This window comes from Herpailurus yagouaroundi, unplaced genomic scaffold (assembly GCF_014898765.1).
Source record: "Herpailurus yagouaroundi ecotype Mexico unplaced genomic scaffold, PumYag 159, whole genome shotgun sequence".
Lineage (NCBI taxonomy): Eukaryota > Metazoa > Chordata > Mammalia > Carnivora > Felidae > Herpailurus > Herpailurus yagouaroundi.
In genome coordinates, this window is record NW_024412400.1 from 67,620,636 (window position 1) to 67,641,238 (window position 20,603).

Sequence of the window (20,603 nt, forward strand, 5' to 3'; positions counted from 1 at the left end):
ATGGAACAACTTTATCACTCACTTGCTTTCCTTATTAAGCAGAAAGCTTAAAACATAATTTAACCTTTTCTAGATGACTCCTGGTTATTAAAAATATCAATTAAGTTGCAGAAGTGGGGCTGTATGCTGAGGTCTATTGAGTTGCAAAGGAATATTTGCCCCAAAAGAGATGAATGAGGCAAGATAACTTGACTAGAGTTAATAAAAGCATTCCTGTTCAGAGAAAACTTGGGAATACATTAAGTGTGAAATTTTATGTGATGGGATGGTTTGTAGGAAAACAAACTATCTTTGTAAGTGTGTAGAACTTTGTAAGTGTGTAGAAATTCATGAAAAAAATTAGCTTGGCTGAATTTTTTTATTTTTTTTAATATTTATTTATTTTTCAGAGACAGAGACAGAGCATGAGTGGGGGAGGGGCAGAGAGAGAGGGAGACACAGAATCCAAAGCAGGCTCTAGGCTCTGAGCTGTCAACACAGAGCCAGATGCGGAGCCCGAACCCAGAACCGCAAGATCATGACCTGAGCTGAAGTCAGAAGCTCAACCGACTGAGCCACCCAGGCACCCCAAGCTTGTCTGTAGTTTCATTACATTTGAATTATTTACTGTGGTGCTTATTTAGGGCCATAGTGTATGGCCATGTTGGGTGTGCACTCTGCAATTACAGTTGGGCCATTCACAGAGGCCAGGAAATAAGTGGTATTCCTTGAAACTGTTCAGTGAACAATCTTGTGATCTTGTAAGTGGCTCTGCATTTATTATCTACTGATATCTATGTGTTTTACATAGACTATACTCATATAACAAAGCAAGATTTTTTTTTAGTGTTTATTTTTGAGAGAGAGAGAGAGACAGAGTGCGAGCAAAGGAGAGGCAGGGAGAGAGGGAGACACAGAATCTGAAGCAGGCTCCAGGCTCTGAGATGTCAGCACAGAGACTGACGTGGGGCTTGAACTCACGAACCATGAGATCATGACCTGAGCTGAAGTTGGACACAAAGCAAAAGAATTTTTTTTATATAAAGCTATATTGCTATTATTTAGCTGCTTTTCTATAGCAAATTTCAATATTAAATAACATAAAAATTGCTTACAAAGTGTTTTATGTAAATTGACATTGTTTAATTATACATTCCATTGCTCTTAACTAATATAAATTTACTTAGAAAAAAATGAAAATTAAATGTCTATCTAAATATGATAGCGCACCATGGGATAAAGCCATGCTGTTTTCATAGAAGTTAACTCCTTTTAAACAGTGAATGAAGTACAAATAAGATGAAATGGGTTTAAATCTTTATAGATACTGTCTTCCAAACATACATTATTTATCTAGTTGTGCAAATAACACTGAAAAGTAATAGAGACCTTTGTTTACAATGTGTATCGTATTTCTTGGTCAAATGCAATTCAGCCATCCCTCTGAAATGGGACAAAAATACATCATTTCTGAGAAAATAACATAAAATGAAAACTAGTAGTTGTAATTAAATGGAAAAATACATGTAAAGTCTAAATTTGAAGCAATTAATAAAATGACCTTGCTTCTTCATACAATATTTTATTATCAAAAAAAAATTCAGTTTTGTACTACATATTCCTGTGACCACTTGACATATTGCATATAAGATCACCAGATTGTGGTTAAGCAAATAGCCTCACATTGACTTAACACTTTATCAATACATAAATCATGAACTATGAGCATCTTTTAATGGGGTTTTAGAAGCACAGTCTCATACCAATAAGCAATTAATGAATTTTTAATGACTACTTTCAAATACTAGCATCAATTGACGTGGACATAAATGTTTCTTTCTTAGATGTTGTGTTAACATAAAGTGCCTTTTTGGTGGCATCAGTTAAATATAGTATGTGTTTTTAAATGTGTATACCTATGTGTTTCATGTGTTATTCATTTAGTGTGTCGTGGTGGACAGTTTAACGAGCTGCATGTTTAGTTTCTGATATTTGGGTTGAATGATAATTCTGTTTGGTGCTCTTATCTCTGGCAGTTGCTGTGCTCCTGTGCCTGCTGCATTGTCTCATAATTTAAAGGGAATATTGATTTACTATCTCACTGGGTTGAATGTATTTGGCATTATATATGCCAAATGATGCAAATTTTTTTCTGTTCTTGAAGTCACTTGATAGATCACTGGAACCAACAAAGCCCCCTCAGTCTTCATGCTGTCTTTCAGAGCTTAAGATGGAGGAAGTTATACCAAAGAAGGCGTGCCATAGTGGAACATTCGGTTGCTGAGCCACAAGACTAGCTCACTATTTTTCATTTTGTAAATATCAGCACCATTTTTCATTTTAAGGTAGACTCTAAGTTCAGTCTTGTGGAAATTGTGTCTGTGTCTTGAACACTTATGCAGCAGTTCTTAGTAGACTTGCAAGAAAGAGGAAATTTAACTAGCTGATCCACAAATTAAGGGAAAGATATTTTCCTTTTAATTATGACAATTATGAAGACACTTTTTGGTCAATGGTAAGAAAATAAGAGAAACCAATAGTCCTGTGGTTATGAAAGGAAATTTCTGGATTTCCAACCTACAAGGAATTCATTAGACATGGATTCATGGACCTAGGTTCTGTGCCTTGTTCTGCATTTAGTTATTGATTGAATTTAGGAAAGATAGCTCCTTTAGGCCTCAATTTCTTTTCTGTATCATCTAGTCCTCACTCCTGGATGTGGGGCAGATAACTTCTATGCTTCCTTTAGGCTCTAATATTCTATATTTCTATAAGGAATACTGTGCAAGGAATTTAAATATTTTTACTAAACTCTGTTAGATGAGCAAGTATAGAAATCATTTTCTGGACTTCCACATATATTCTTATTTCACAGATAGCAAATTAACTATTTAAAAATATAAACATTTTATTGAAGTATAACATACATAAAGTATGCTGGTTAAAAATGTTAAGCTTAGGGTGCCTGGGTGGTTTAGTCAGGTTAAGTGTCCAATTCTTCATTTCGGCTTATGGTTCATGACAACTGTTAGTGCTGAACCCACTTGGGATTTTCTTTCTCCCTCTCTCTCTGATCCTCTCCTGCTCTCTCTCTCTCTCTCTCTCTCTCTCTCTCTCTCTCTCTCTCTCAAAATAAATAAATAAATAAACATTTAAAAAATGTTAAGCTTGATGAATTTTTTTCAGGGTAAAGATTATACCATGAATACTCTACCCATCAGAAAACAGAATATTATTATTACTCCAGGAACCCTCCTTCTTCCCCAAAGATAGCCATCATCCTGATTTTTAACACCATAGATTAGATACACCTCTTACTGAACTTTATAAAAATGGAATCATACAGGGGTGCCTGGGTGGCTCAGTCGGTTGAGCGCCCAACTTCAGCTCAGGTCATGCTCTCATGACTTGTGAGTTCGATCCTGTGTCGAGCTCTGTGCTGACAGCTCAGAGCCTGGAGCCTGCTTCAGGTTCTGTGTCTCCCTCTCTCTCTATCCTTCCCCTACTCACGCTCTTTCTCTCTCTTAAAATAAACATTAAAAATATTTTTTAAAAATGGGATCATACAGTATGTGCCTTTTTGCATCTGACTTTTTCAGTCAGAATTGTTACTGAGATTCACTCATTTTTCTGCTGTATCAGTAGTCCATTTGTTTTCATTACTATATACTCCACTGGAAAGACTGTGTCAGTTTATCTTGTTGACAGCCTTTTGATTATTTACATGAATATTATTGCTCTGGATATTTGTATTCATGCCTTTTAGTTAATATTATGATGAATTTGGGGGGGAGGGATAGATACCTAGTGTGTAATTGTTAGGCTATATGATATGCATATTTTCAGCTTTAGTAGATATCCACATGTTTTCCAATATGGGTGTTAAAATTTACATACCTGGAACAATAAATCATGCCTACATCACAATACTTCCTTTTAGATGAGATCAGGCACATTCAGGGTGGTACGACCATAGACACAACACTTCATTTTAAACATTTGGTATTGCCAGTATGTTTAACATTAGCCATTCTGGTGGGTGAATGTGTTTGTTTTGTTCTGGTTTGTTTCTTCTGGATAACTGATGAGATTGATCAACTTTTCCTATGTCTATTGAACATCTTTTGAGATTTAACTTTTGAGTCAGGAAAGCCAAATTTTAATAGTGGGTTTTCAGTATAATTGTCAGTTTGTTTGAAAGTTTGTATTCCTTCAAGTTAGCTACAAAATAAGTTTGGTTGCTCCTATCTAAAAAAACCTTGAAATTGTGGGACTCAAAAGTTTCCCTAGCCCAACTATACAGTAGCCTTGGCAGATGATGATAATACAACTTTTTCAGAAATATCTGTACTGTTTCAAGGCAACCTGTTTCATTTGTGGAAAGCTCAGATTATTATAAAACTATTTCTCATATTGATTCAAAATCTGCCTTTATATAATTTTGGTCTGATCACCCAAATATTGTTTTCTGGAACAATGCAGAATAAATTGATACTCTTTCCTCTCTGTTGAACCTTTACATATTTGAACAGAGCTCTCCCTCTTATGCCTTTTAGGCTCTGTGTCCAAAGGCTGAATCTAATTCTCACAACATTTCACATTTGTCTTGCTTGCTAGACCATTCATTCACTTTTCTACACATATTTCTGTGGACATACTGGAATTTGTCATTGACTTTCCAAATCAGTGATATTTGAAAATACAATTACTTTTCCAGAGAACATCCTAAAATGCTGAATTGCAACCAATATGATCTATAAGCTATTATTAATTTTCAAGGTTAAATAAGTACTGTACTACAATCAGAAGAAAAAATATTCTATAGAAAATGTAGGTTCTGATTAAAGGCCAAGGACATAGTCCATTTTTATAATAAATAATATGGTATGTAAGTGGATAGTGAATGAAAGTGGTCATTGAAATCACATGTATAGGTGTTTGCAACCCTATCCATTTGCATTCCTATCAGTTTTGCATTAGGAGGATGTGAATTTTAGGCAATGAATTGTATTTTATATCTCTATTCCTGGAGAAACTAATTTTAATGTATTTAACATGAAGAAAACATGAAGTTAACTAAAAGTATTGGTACATTTGAGCATTATGTATGCAACCCAGCCCTACTATCTGGTGTTGTTACTTTTATTAGTTGAACTCATGTGACAGGTTCTCATCATTATATACTATTTCAGCTAATCTTCACAGTGCAATTATTGCAGTTTTACAGAAGAGAGTAGATGTTAGAGGATAAGTAACTTGCTCAGCATCATAGTGTAAGTATTCAGTAGAGCAAAGTTGAACCCAGGTTTGTGAAATTGAAATTCAAATGTCCATGTTCCTTCATGCATAGTTTGCTCCTTTGCACATGCAGATGTTTTTGTACTGTATTAGCTTCCTAGAGATGCTCTAACAAATACCACAGACTGGATGGCTTAAAGCAATGGAACTTTGTTCTCTTATAATCCAGAGACTAGAAGTCCACGATCAGGTTGTTGACAGGGAAGAATCCCACTGGAGGCTCTGAGAGAAAATCTGGTCAGTCCCTGTCTTCTACCTTCTGGTGGTAGCTGGCAATCCTTGGCATTCTTGGTTTGTGGGTGCGTCACTGTAATCTTTATCTCTTGGCATTCTCTCTGTGTCAGAATTTCTTTTATAATAATACCAGCCATTGGATTTAGGGTCCATCATGATCCAGTGTGATTTTGACTCAACTTGATTACATCTGTGAAGACTTCAAAAAAGATCATATTAATAAGTATTGGCAGTTGGGACTTCAAAATATCTTTTGGGTGGAGAAACACAATTCAATTCACATGTCTGTGTAAAGGAAAATACATAATACACACTGATTTTTATTTGGATATAGTTAGCATGTAATAGCAAAATATGTAGGTACCAGATGTTTTTATTAAGTCAAACAAGGATTTTGATAATTAGCATTCTCATTAAACTGTGTCTATGCAGTATTATTCATAGGTGTACAGGAATTGCCAATTTTAAGAGTATGAACACAAACTATTTTCAACTACTTGCAAGCACTAAAAGTGAATTGTAAGTATTAAATACTTACAATTATTGAATTATTACTTCTGAAACAAATACAGTGTCTTCTCTAATTAAAAAATAACTACACTCCTGGGCACACGGGTGGCTCAGTTAGGCTTCCTACTGTTGATCTCAGCTCGGGTCTTGATCTCAGTGTTGTGAGTTCATGCCCCTCATTGGGCTCTGCACTATGTATGAAGCCTACTAAAAAAATACCATCATAATAAATTAAAAATAATAACTGTACTCCAGTATAAATTTTGTTATTAAAATTTTTTTTAATGTTTATTTTTGAGAGAGAGACAGAGACAGAGCATGAGCTGGGGAGGGGCATAAAGAGAGGGAGACACAGAATCTGAAGTAGGCTCCAGGCTCCAAGCTGTCAGCATAGAGCCTGACATGGGCTTGAACTCATGGACCTTGAGATCATGACCTGAGCCAAAGTCAGATGCTTAACCAACTGAGCCATTCAAGTGCCCCTGAATTTTGTTATTTTTAAGGAAGTCAATGTCTAGCAGCACCTGGGTGGCTCAGTCAGTTAAGTGTCCTGGTTTGTGAAATTGAGCCCTGCATTGGGCTCTATGCTGATAGCGTGGAGGCTGCTTGGAATTTTCTCTCTCCCTCTCTCTCTTTCCCTCTCCTGTGCATGCTCACACACACTCTCTCAAATAAACTTAAAAAAATTTCAGTGTCCTTATAGATAATTTTCTTTGAGGAGCAGCTTAAAATTTATGGTTTCCAATTGTCATTAAATGCAGTATTTGTGTAGTAGTATTTGCTTTCTGTAAATAAACTAAGGTGGAAATAGCCTTTGAAAGCACAAATCTGCATTTATGGATACAAATTTGATTTATCTGGCATTGCAGAGCTTCAGCCATCATTACTTTTTAAGAAATACTTCTTTGTGATAAAACATGCATAACTTCGAATTTATCATTTTTATGATTTGTAAGTATACAATTAAGTAGCATTAAGTATATTCACAGCATTGTACAGTAGATCTCTTGAACTTTTTCATCCTGTAAAACTGAAACTATACACATTGAACAACAACTCCTCATTTCTCCCTCCCCTCAGTCCTTGGCAACCATTATTCTACTTTCTATTTCTATGAGTTTGACTAATTTAAATTCTTCACATAAGTGGAATCAACAGTATTTGAATTTTTGTGACTGGTTTACTTTACTAGCATAATGTCTTCAAAGGTACATTCATGCTGTAGCACATGACAGGATTTCCTTACCATTTAAACCTTAGTAGTATTCAGGGGACCTGGGTGGCTCAGTTGGTTAAGCTTCGACTTTGGCTCAGATCATGATCTCAAGGTTTGTGGATTCGAGCCCTGCATTGGGCTCTGTGCTGACAGCTTGGAGCCAGGGACCTGCTTCAGATTCTGTGTCTCCCTCTCTGTCTCTCTCTGCCCCACCCCCAGTCACACCCCATCTCTCTCTCTCTCTCTCAAAAATAGACATTAAAAAAAAACCTTAATAGTAATCCATGGTTTTTATATACCACATTTTCTTTTTACATTTATCTATCAGTGAATATGGATTGCTTTCACCTCTTGACTGTTGTGAGTAGTGCTGCTATGAACATAGATGTGCAAATATTTCCGAATTATGTGATGTGTGTGTATATATTCCTTAAGTCCTAATATAAGGATATTCTAAACTTTGTTATTGATTAAGGTAAGCAAGAGACAACTGTGATTCACATATTCTCTGTCCTTGATTGACTCCACTGCCTCAACACAATGCATTTCAATGTCGACTTTTCTGCTCCCACATTGGATACTAGCTAAACTTTGGTTCTCTACCCTCCAACCTTGGAACATAGCCATTTCTGTAAAAAGCTTAAAAGTAGAACAGGGCTGCAAATGCCAACAAAAGTATGTTTATATGCTCAAAGGCATTTTGTCAAAAGATATGGAAAAAATTCTCCTGATTCAGTCAACATTCAGCATGTTTATTGAGGACCTACTATGGGTCACACTCTATTTATTCTTTCATAACAGAACAGTGAGTAAGTCTGGAAAGAAAATCCCTGCCCTACTGGAGCTTATATTTTTTGTGAGACAAATGGTGGTGGTGGTGTTCATGGTGATGATGTGTCTGTATATTCTATGTTAGGGAGAAATACTTGTTAATAAGAAAATAGAGTGGAGAAAAAGAATGGGAAGTGTCAGGGTGCATAATTTTACATAAGGTAGGAAAGAGAGGTCTAGCTCAGGTGGCTTTTGAGTAAAGATATGATGGTTAAGGAGTGAATCATGGGGTATCTAAGAGCACTTCAGGCAGTGAGAGCAGCAAGTGCAAGGGCCTTGTGGTGAGAAAGGCCTACTGAGGGTGTCACTGTCATTCAAATGGAGGGGTGGGAAGAGAGTGGGAACAAACAAAGTCAGAGGGAGCAAGGAACTTGTAGGTCATTATAAAGACTCTGGTTTGTACTGTGATTGAAATGGGAAACCGTTGTGAACTTTTGAGCAGAATGGGGACATGCTCTGACCTATGCTTTCAAAATATCACTCTGGCTGCTAGACTGATGAGAGCCACATCAAAGGATGGTCAGTCTTAGTTAATGATGCATAGAATTTTTTTTTAAATGAAAGTAAAGAAGACATTTTGGCATAATGGAATTAGGCAAACAAAATACTTTTTTGCTGGGGGAATTTCAACATAGATTCCTAAATAGGTTTTACAAGCTCACTTTATAGTATTGTTCAAGGTGTCAGGTCTAATAGGTAAATGACATCCTTTTCCGTCAAGAAACACAATTTGACTGTAATACAAATTCAGTTTCATAATAGAAGGAAGAATAAATAATAAGGGATTTGGAAGAAGAAACATTTGCTTTAGACTGTGGGGATCTGGGATAGCTTTATAGATGGGAATATATTTGACTTGGGCCTTGAAAGAATAAAAGAAAATTGGCAGGTTAAAAATGTGGAGAGACAGGCATTCTAAACCAAGGCACAAAAATGCTTTGTTACTGTAGGTAATGAAATGTACAAATACTGTGATATTGAGCCTCTTAGTTTTAAGGGAAAATGTCCCCATATTTACCTAAATACCGTACCGTTGAACCCTTTCCCCCATATATTTGTCATTTTTGTGCTTTTTAAAGGATTTCTAACACAATACTGAAATTATTTATTGAATATTAACTTTTTGTGGAAAAATTCAAAGAATTCCTTTAGTTAACCATTTACATTTCTATTGGGCCCAGAGTAGGTATAGAAAGAAGCATGATTGGGATGATGAAGGAAAGGGTTTATTTATTTTTTATACTGTTATTTTTCTCTTCCTTTACTTCCTTTCTCCCTCATCTCTGCTTTCTTTGTCTCTGCTATTTTGTCTGACTTTCTCCTCTCACTCCAGAGTCTACAGTGACCTGGATGTAATAATAAATGTATATTTATTTATGTTTGCAACTGACTTTATTTTTTAACAAGGTAAATACTTTATAGATTATCTAATTAAAAAAAATTGAGTAGTCATTAATTTTTGTTTTGTGATTTAGTTTTCCTGGGCAGGAAAAAGTTTCTCAACTTAGTTATAGGTTATATTCATTTTTAATACCTGGCTGAATAGAGTTCATTTTCTAAATGTAATTTAACTTTTGGTCCATCCCTTTATTGTTTTAAAGATTTCTGCTATAAATTCCTATAAATGCTATACATTTGCCTTCCCTTTATTAAATAGCTGTTCTTGAGTATAAAATGTGAGCTTCAACAGATGTTTTGTTCGGTTACTGACTTTTGGAGGTAAGTATTCTATTTTTAAATTTACTGTTTAGGGGAAAAAAACCTATGGAAGCTTTGAGATTATTTCTAGTTGTGAAGAGAGACTATTTAGGGATGACATTTGCACCTGAGAGTTGCTGCAGAAATGGGTTCATCTAGTTAACCTTCATCCGAATTGCCATCTTCTACGTTATCCTATGAAACAACTGGAGAAGGAGAAAATGTTAATAAGGAAGCTTTTCAGGATTAATTTTTTTTTTTCTTCATTTTCAGAAAGTGAAGTGTTTGCCACTTTCCATGTTAAATAAGGTTCCTTGCTTGGCAACATAGGCTTTGCTGCAGTAATTGTGTGCTCGCAGCAAATACTTGATGGTGGAGAAGACAAGTGCAAAAAGCAATTTTTGCAACAGCCAACCAGAACAGCCTGTTCTGTTCCCAATAAATTAATGGATTTAACCTTGCAGCTGTAGCAGTGTTATTATGCAAATATACTCTGAGTATTATGAAAGCCAACTGATTCTCTATAGAGAAAGTTGTTTCTTTCTTCCTCAGAATTCTGAGTGACTAGATAATTGACACATTGTGTAACCATGTTAAATGAAGAAAAAAATATTTTCAGTAAATCTACTGAGTTTTATTTTATGTTCCAATGTTTTCAGCAATTTACTGAGGCTTTTACTTAGAACAATATTATTTAGCCCAGTAAATTCAAGTGTCCACAGACAATCTCCTAGAAAAGGGAAGGAAGGAAAAATATTATGTGGCTCTTTGTGTTATGTTTTTAATCCAGGCAGAAATTAAAATTTCCTTTAGTGTTATTCAAGTGTAATGGTCTGATTGTACTGAATATCTTCGAAGCAATATATTTGCATTCTGATCCATGATAGACTAGAGAACGGTGCACTAATTATTTGATCAAGTTGATAGCCACTTTGGTTTTTAAAGCTGATCTTAGATTTATACCACATATAAAACACTTACAGTTGAAAGTTCACACTTGGTAATTGACCAAATGTGAAGATCACTCAAAGGACTCTTCACTAGATTGAAGTTCCATGGCTAATGCAATCTTTGATTTAAAAATATTTAAAAAGAGAAAGTATAAGAGTGAGAGCATTGGTGGCTTCATTGTGGTAAGGCACTACCGCTGATGGGGAAAATGATGATCTTGGGAATCCGTTCAACCATTTTATATGAATAATATACAATATATTATATTTTGGTTTGTTATAGCTGATACTCACCTTAGGTGAGTTTTATACTATTAGATCATATAAAATACATTTAAAAATTACTTGAAAGTGTTATGAAACCATTCTGTACATATTCAGATATTAGGGATTATAATAACTGCAGCTATATAGTTTTAAAGAACACTGCTTTGGAATCTGAAGTACTAGATTTTTGTGCTTTGAGTTCTTTAACCTCTTAAAACAGCTTCATCTAAAAATAATAATGCCTTAGAATAGATTTAACTAAGAATAGATTTCAATATATTTAGAGGAGTCTTATAAATCTTAAGTCACAAGGTAAATATATTTATTCTTTAAAGTGATTAGTCTATGCTTATTGTCTTTATATTTCAGTAAAACATTATAAACCACCATTTCACTTCAAGTTAATAATTCTTGCTTTTGCATTCCAAACAAAATGTTTTGAAGTTAGTATCTGTTTAAAAAGTTTTATCAAGTAAGTCATTACATAAGTATAAAAACTAACAATGATTCACATATGGTAACTATAACATTGCCATAACTTTTCAAAAACTCTTTGTCATGCACACCCTTTGTACTACTTACCATCCATCCATTCTTTCCTGTATTTTTATAATATCCTGAGTCCTTTTGTATCCAATACTCAGCTTGTATTTATATAAATTCTTCTCCTTGTCATATCTCTGTTTTCCCCTAGTCTCATGGTGACTCAATCCTGAATTTGGGTTTTTTTTTTTTTTTTTTTTAAATTGGTTTTAATTTTTACAGTTTGACACATATGTTTATGTCCTTAAACAATATATAGTTTTCATGATTTTGGACTTCAAGATCATGTTGAATTTCCTCTCTTGGGGTTTTTTTTTCCATTTAACATCATTTTGTCATTCGTATTATAATATTAATGTAATTATACATTACATACATATGTTGTGCATATTAATTATGTAATCAACTAATGTTCACCTCTGTATTATATTTCATCATGTGATTATGCCATTGTAAGCTTCCTTTTTCTCCTGTCAATGACATTTGGTTTCTTTCGTTTCTTTTCTTTTGTATTTCTAATATAGGCAGTGCTTCTATACAGCTGGTTCTCATTATTCATAGTAGTTATGTTTTATAAAGTTGATTAGAACACAGAATTAGCCAATACTACATCATTGACCCCAGAGGAAATACAGGGATAAGTTCCTGGGAGCCTCTGGTCACAACATTTTCCTCAATCAATACATAAACTTGTTTTATGTGTGTTTCTATTTAAAGACACCTTATGTAATATATATTGTTGATTCATTGACATTGAACTCATGGTCAGCAACACTATAACTCATGACTGAATGAACCACATCCAACACATTTTCTCCATGAGACACAACACAGCTTCTTGCATTTAGTAACATGAGACAGCACTTCAGTAGTACACTGGGGGCCATCAGAGACAGCAAAATCATACACGAAATAAAGAAAAAAATGTGCCACTCAATAGACTACAGGAAAGACACTTGTTTATAGTATGAGAGGGTCTCTTTGTTTAACCTCAGGTGGGAATGTATACCTAAGATGATGTAGATTTTTCACTACTCTGTGCATGTATACATCTTCCAATGGAAACAAAAGCATTTTGTTACAAATAAATTTTAGAGATTAGGTGAATCCACAAATAAAGAATTCACGAAGAGAATAGACAGTATGTATATATTTTACTGACGTGCTTATCAAACACCAACATAATAAAATTCAGATTTCTGGTGCAACCCACCTCCCCCCCGCCCCCCCCCCCCGACATTTTGAGTTAGTAGGTCTGGTGTATGTAGGGCCTGAGAATTTGCATTTCTAACTAGGTTTTGGGTGATGCTGATAATGCTAATTCATGGAATTCACTTTGCAAAGCTCTTTCTTATTAGATCGATATAACAATTCACTAAGGCATATACCTTCCTGGAGTTGCCAGCTCAAAAATCTAAGCACTTTGTATTTACCTTCAACTTTAGTTGCAGGATGACATTTTTTTTTTTCCAGATTGGTTGTACAAATTTACCTTGTATATCAGTAGTATTGTGATTATTCCTTGTTATTACCAGTATTGGATATTATCAGACTTTTTATATTTTGCCAGTCATTTGATTTTATTTGTATTTCTATAATCACTGATAAAGTTGAGCATCTTTTATGTTTATTTGCCTTAATACATATTGTACAAACTACCTGTACAATTCTTCTACACATTTGCCGGTGGGTTGTTGGTGGGCTGACTCATGTGAGTGCATGCATGTTTGGAATAATTCTATCTTGTTGGTGGATTTCACTTTTCGTATACATTAACATTCAGAAAACTTAATTTTATCAGATATCCTTTAATTTCACAGACAATATGATACGTATTTATTGTATAAGAAGTGCACAATAGTTTTGTAGTACAATTTCATTAGTTTTACAGTACAATTTCAAAGTATATACAAACTGGAATACAGAGAGTAAACACTGGTGTATGGATGGCATTATTGAGCTTTGGATAAACTGCATACAAAACTTGCAATTCAACTATTAGCCAATCTGGAAACTGCTTCTCATAATATAAAGATGATACTTTGCAATGCAAAATATTTTTTTTACTAAACTATATAAACATTTAAAATAATCATTAAGAACTCAACTTTAGAATTTATAAAGATTAGCTATAAAAATATATTGGCAGTCACTTTTCTTATAAATGTACCATTGATTGGGGCACCTGGGTGGCTCAGTCGGTTAAGCATTCAACTTTGGCTCAGGTCATGATCTCCTGGTTTGTGAGTTCGAGCCCCACATTGGGCTCTGTGCTGACAGCTCAGACCCTGGAGCCTGCTTGGCATTCTGTGTCTTCCACCCTCTCGGTGCTTCCCCTGCTTATGCTCTGTCTCTATCTCAAAAATAAATAAACATTAAATAAAAAAAAATAACCATACTATTTTAGAATCTGATAAACCTTACATTAAATTGATTATAAAATCCTCTTGGAAAACTTTGGTATGCATCCTCAGAAGGTTTTTTAAAAATGCTCTAGGGGTGCCTGGGTGGCTCAGTCGGTTGAGTGTCCGACTTTGGCTCAGGTCATGATCTCGCGGTCCATGAGTTTGAGCCCTGTGTGGGGCTCTGTGCTGACAGCTCAGAGCCTGGAGCCTGCTTCAGATTCTCTCTCCCTCTCTCTGCCCCTCCCCCACTCACTCTCTGTTTCTCCTTTCCTATCAAAAATAAATAAACTTAAAAAAAAATTTTTTTTAATGCTCTAATATCAGGGCACCTGGGTGGCTCAGTCAGTTAAGCATCGGACTTCAGCTCAAGTAATGATCTCACAGTTTGTGAGTTTGAACCCCTGTCATGCTCTGTGTTGACAGCTCAGAGCCTGGAGCCTTCTTCAGATTCTGTATCTCCCTCTCTCTCTGTTCCTCCCTACTTGCACTCTGTCTCTCTGTCTCTCTCTCAAAAATAAATAAACATTTAAAAATTTAAAAAAGTACTCTAATATCATTTCAAGAGCCGGTAAACATTCCATTCTATTAAAGCACAACTGAATAGGTAATGTATATTCAACTGCATACAGAATATAGAATCAAAAAACAATTTATTATATATTTGTAGAAAATCTCAATGACCAGAGTAACCAAAAAACAAACCACTTAAAAGTATCAAACTTTTAAATAGAAAAGTATCAAACATTTAAACAGAAGTTCTCTTTCCATTCTGATAAAAAAATATTACAAAATCACCCTACTCCATTCATATATCTTAGATGCCTTTGAGGACAAAACCTCAAAAATAGTTAAACACAAGTCTCAAAACCCGTCTCAAGTCCAAGAAACAAACTTAAAAAAAACATTTCAAGGATCTGACAATAGAACAAGTGTAATCAGAACACATAATTTATATATTTACTTATATATTAGCTTTTCTATTTGTAATTTAGAATTATTGGCAGAAATAAAACATATAAACACACACAATTGAAAAATGTAAACTTTAGGAAATGGTAAGAAATGCAAACCTATAAGGTAAACTGATTTATTTTAAAAATCCATTTACCAAATTTCATCTTCTCTGTCATTTTTGGATTATTGTCATTTAGGAAATTCAAACTGGTGAAAGCTTACTTCCCGCTTCTTGAGTGGGTTTCATTTTTCCAGAGCTTCCAGCTGTGTCAGTGACTTCCTTGAGCTCATTTTCCATTTTATCTTCTATCACCAGATCTCTTGTATAAGGTATTTATCTTGGAATTGCAAAAGCCTAAATAAAATGCTTCATTTTTGGCCTTTTAATTTATAAACCTCCTCTAAGAAGAAAAGAAATCCCATATAAATTTTAGGAAGTCTGCAAAAATATTTTCTTTCTTAATCAAATACCTTTATGGGAATAAAGATCCTTCAAAGTTTTTAACTCTTCTATTAGAGTTTTATTTTGATTTTCCAAGACTGCAACCTGATTTTCCAGGCATTTCACATATTCTTTCTTCTTTCTGAGACATTCTTGAGCAGCTTCTCTGTTTTTCATTGACCTATTTCTCTTTTCAGTTGGGGGTCATCTGTCTTAGTTGTCTGAGATATAAGTGTCACAGGAAATATCATTACCACAGGTTGTGGCAGCGAAATAGCTGAAGGGGTGGTACAGATCTGATCTGTGTGCATATCTCCTGATGCAGTTTGTACAACCACCTGGTTGCTAGGCACAAGTATTTGCTGTACATCGGAGGTCTGTGCATGCTGGAGAATTGTTTTCCCTTGCTGAGTACTGACTGAATTTGTCATGGTTAATGTCTGAAGTCCCTATACTCCATCTGTGCCTGAACTGGCCAGTTGTAAGTCTCCCTTTGGCGCAATGGCAATGTACTGTCCATTGCTAGTTTGATAGATGGGAGTTGGGACAGACATAGAAGTGACAGCAGAAACTCCAGGGTTTTCTCTGTCTTCTGTTCTGTCCCATGTATCTTCAGAAGATAAACCTTTCAAAATTTTTCTGCTAGATGCACACCATGCTAGGATCCCGCAGGCTTTCTGTGAAGAGCCTATACCGTCTGATGAGTCCTGAGACTCCTCACTTTCTGATAAAGATGATACCATTGCACCTGTGGTGGGTGAACTATCATTCATAATAATGAAAAAAAATATATAAAACACTTAAAACACTTAAAAATAAATTTCACAAAAATGTCCCAGAATCCCAAACTTCACTTTATGGCATTATTAAAGGATAGAAAATAATGTGAATAATTATTGAAAATAATGTGAATAATGTGAATAATGTGAATATCTTAATGAAGATATTCTGTGATCCTAAATGGAATGACTTAACACTTAAAATCCATCCCAAATTACAGTGGTGAGACATGATCCCATTTTTCGGAGCTTAAGGCATGGGAGGAAACAATGTACTGTTCACATTGGTTACTTGGAGGTGGTTGATTAGAAGGGATAGGGAAGTGCTACTTAATGTTTTACACAACTCTGTGTTGCATTGGTTCAATTAACTTTTCACTTCTGTTAGAGTAGCAATTTTTGTGTGGGCTTTGGATGTGCACAGACTCTATCTTCTCCATGTTTACTCTTTATTTAATAGCAACATTTTCTTGGGAAAGTCATTTTACCTATCTGTGCCTCAATTTCTGCCTCTTTAAAGTGAGGTTAATAATGGTTATTACCAGGGGTGCCTGGCTGGCTCAGTTGGTTAAACATCCCACTCTTGGTTTTGGCTCAGGTCATAATCTCAAGGTTTGGTGAGTTTGAGCCTCGCTTTAGGCTCCGTACTCCCACTGCTTGGGATTTTCTGTCTCCCTCTCTCTCTGCCTCTCCTCCATTTGTGCTGTCTCTCTCTCTCTCTCTCTCTCTCTCTCTCTCTCTCTCTCTCTCTCTAAATAAATAAATAAAATAAAATAAAATAAAATAAAATAAAATAAAATAAAATAAAATAAATACAATAAATACAATAAGTAAATAAACTTAAAAAAATCAGTCTGTAGGGTGCCTGGATGGCTAAGTCAGTTAAGCATCTGACTTTGACTCAGGTCATCAGCATTGGTTGAGCTCGAGCCCCACTTCAGGTGAGCATGAGCCCCACTTTGGGGTGAGCCACGCTTCTCTCTCTCTCCCCCTCTCTCTCTACCCCTTGCTTACTTACACCTTCTCTCTTTCTCAAAAAAAAAAAAAAAATAAAGGTTTAGCAGAGTGTACACTCTTAGCAAGTGGAAGCTATTCTGTCTCTGATATAAGGGGCCTTATTCTGATAGTGCTTCTCCTCCGATCTGTTCATGTGTAATAATAGCTCCCTGCTCTGACCCCAGACAGCTATGGTGTAGAGGAAGGGACATCAGGTCTAAATACATGGAGCACTGAACTTAGTAAGTTTGAATACTATAGGATGGGTACAATACTGCATAAATAATGCTTTACATTTTTTTCATAAATTTTTATTATAGGCAGCCTGACAAATTTACATCTGTGGTAGCTTATAAAATTGCTAAACCAGTCAAGCTGTTAGAATTGAAATTTTGCTATCTCTTGACTTACATGGGTACCTGTTTTGTTAACTTATATAAAACATATGGACACTGGATTATTATTTGACTTTGTAATATTGATAATGTGTTTTTTACTCATTTTCAAAACGTCTCATTCTTTTCTTTTCTTTTTTTCTTAAGTGAGTTCTACACCCATTGTGGGGCTTGAACTCACAACTCTGAGAGCAAGAATCGCCTGACAGGTTAGGCTTAGTCAGCCAGGTGCCTCCAATATATCTCATTCTAGAAGCACATTAAAAATATAGAGTAACCAGATATTTTCTACTGAAGGATATTTTTAAAAGTTAGTTAATGATTAAAAACCATTTCATGCCAATTTCTTTTACAGTTTTCAAAGTGTTATGAAACTTGTTTTTGTTCCCAGTAGATTTAAATATACTTTGATTACATCATCTGCAATGTATATTTAGCCTTAAAGTTAATTTCCCATTTAAAAGCACCTCAATTTGAAAGAAAATATGTTTCCTTTTTTAATTCAAGCTCCCAAATGCTTGATAAAATCATGGCTTTTGAGTCTTCATTGGTAACTACCACTTGTGAGGATCTTTTGCCCTGTGCTTTGTGTGAATCTCCAGGCATGTTCCAGTGTCTCTTATCACAGTGACACTCCCATTAAGAAGGGTACTATGTTAAGTGTATTTTTCTTGATTTTGTTTGCTTTGACAGTTGTCAGAAGACAAATATTTCAGAATATTTTCCCAAAGTGTTATAGTTTTACAGTTTACCTGACACTAGGAAGAAATGTGTCATTATTATAGCTCATTTTCCTTATTTTATTTTAAATTTTGAAGTCTCAACTTAACTGACAGTGTCTGCTTTTGGATATTTTGAGCCATGTTCAAAATTGCTGTCCTAAAGACTTAAAGTACACACAATGATGTGTTACTTAGAAAATAATGGGGTGCCTGGGTGGCTTAGTCAGTTGAGCATCTGATTTGATTTTGGTTCAGATCATCATCTTATAGTCATGAGATTGAGCCCGGATAGATGCTTAGCATGGAGCCTACTTAATTTTCTCTGTCTTCCCTGCTTCCTCTACTGCCCCCCATCCCCTCCTGCACTCAGTCTGTCTCTAAAAAAATAAAGAAAATAATATAATAACATGAATTTTGGTCATGAGATTTAAAAACAAAGGATGTGATAAGCAGTACAAGTAAATTAGTCATTCACTGAAAAACTATTTTTAAAATGCAAAGACTTGGTGCTGTAATTACACTAGTGATGAAAAATAAACATAAGGCCCATAAGCCTACCTTTGTATAGCTTACATTCTAATGGGAATTCTAATATTGATCAGGTAAAATCACACATATACACAGGAAGGGATAAGACTCCTCTAATAACCCAAAAGGTGGGTAGGCTTAACTGAGAAGAGGAACGTGTATTCCAGGCAAAAGGGAATGGAATAAGTAGGAGGGACTGGGGGAGTGCTGAGAGAATTGGCTTTTGAGACACAGCCTGAATGATCTTGCAGAAAATGAAAACAGAATCAAGCAGAACCTTTGGGACAAAGGACTTGATGATTGTTAGATTAGATTCCTTCTTGTCAGTAGCTATCTACAACAGTTAATCATTATCAAGGGTTTCTGTGTATAACACATACAAACATCCACATCTTCCTGTGTATAAGACATTTAAAATAAACATTTAAAATTATGCTGATGATTGGGGCACCTGGGTAGCTCAGTCCATTAAGCATCCAATTCTTGATTTTGGCTCAGCTCATGATCTCATGGTTCATAAGATTGAGACCCGCCCTATGTCAGGCTCTGCGCTGACAACATGGAGCCTGTTTGGGCTTCTCTGTCTCCCTCTCCCTCTGCCCTCTCCTGCTCCCACTTTCTCTCTCTCAAAATAATTAAATAAACTTAAATAAATAAATAAAATTATGCTGATGATTCAGAAGGGCATAATTACTTTATGAGCTGTAAATTTAGACATCCTTGAATTCATTCCTTTTTTCCCTAGAGAAACCTAAAAAAGTTTTAGCTGACTAGTTCAAGAGGAACCTGTTTTTATATTAAAATTTTAACTGTCTATCCGTAGTATCAACAATATCATTATACTTTGGTTATCATAGAACATTAAATTAACCTCCCTTATTTTTAAATTAATGACTAATTTAAAATTTAATATTGCCTATAATTTTCATGGCTCTTAAAGAAATACTTGATATCTAACCAATGTGCATTTGAATAGGCTCTTCTGTTACTGAATACAAGAATTCCATGCATGGTAGGAGCAGGACTTATCAGGCATTGGGGCTTGCTTCTGGTAGAGATACATAAAAATATTTTTATACATCATGCATTATTCCTCAGTTCCTTCTAAAAATGGCTCATCTGTTGTTTTTATTATTAGATGTAGGATGTTTCAGTTATAAAATTGAAGACAATTATTATGTTCATAATTGAGTCTCTTGTGTGAGGGTATATACCATTTAAATATCTTGGCGTCAGCTTATTGATTTTGTTCAGGGTCAAAATTAGAAGCACCATCAATAATCTCAATACAGCATAATGTGCACGGTACAAAGTTTAAATATTTAGTCACTGAGTTGACTCTTACAATGTCAAGGGGAAAACACAGTTAATAGGATAATAAGTACCTAAAGTGATACTAAAGAAGAACTAAGTGTGTCTAAGTCAGATTATTTGTTTCTCATATGATGAGCAGACATGAGAAATCATTTTTTTATCTTAAAATTTATATTTTATCATTGTTAAAAACAAATACAAAGCAAATACTAAATTTTGAGCACTTCATATATTTTACTAGTTATGGCATGTCTACTTGGTGTTAGATTCAGAGAGAAGCCCACATGTCCACTAAATAAAAAATTCAAGAGAAATGGAAATTCAACCAGAGGTGAGAGTACTAAAGTTCACCTATTATAACCACCTTATTTTGTCTAGTGTTAGTGTGCTTTATTTCAAAATTGTACATAAGAAAAATAGGGTAAATTAAGGAAAATAACTAAATTGTAAAAGTACCAAATATTATACAAACTTGATTTCCCAAATGCAGTTATTATACATACATACATACATACATACATACATACATACATACATACATA

General features: G+C 34.8%; 1 protein-coding gene and 1 pseudogene across 3 annotated transcripts in view; one reads left to right on the top strand and one right to left on the bottom strand.

The window, feature by feature from the left end:
* The window catches only part of NAALADL2 (N-acetylated alpha-linked acidic dipeptidase like 2), a 1,339,397-nt gene that overhangs the window by 242,177 nt on the left and 1,076,617 nt on the right, over window positions 1-20,603 (top strand). The gene's annotated exons all lie outside the window — the stretch shown is intronic.
* Window positions 14,938-16,069, bottom strand: LOC121034008 (cyclic AMP-dependent transcription factor ATF-1-like; annotated as a pseudogene).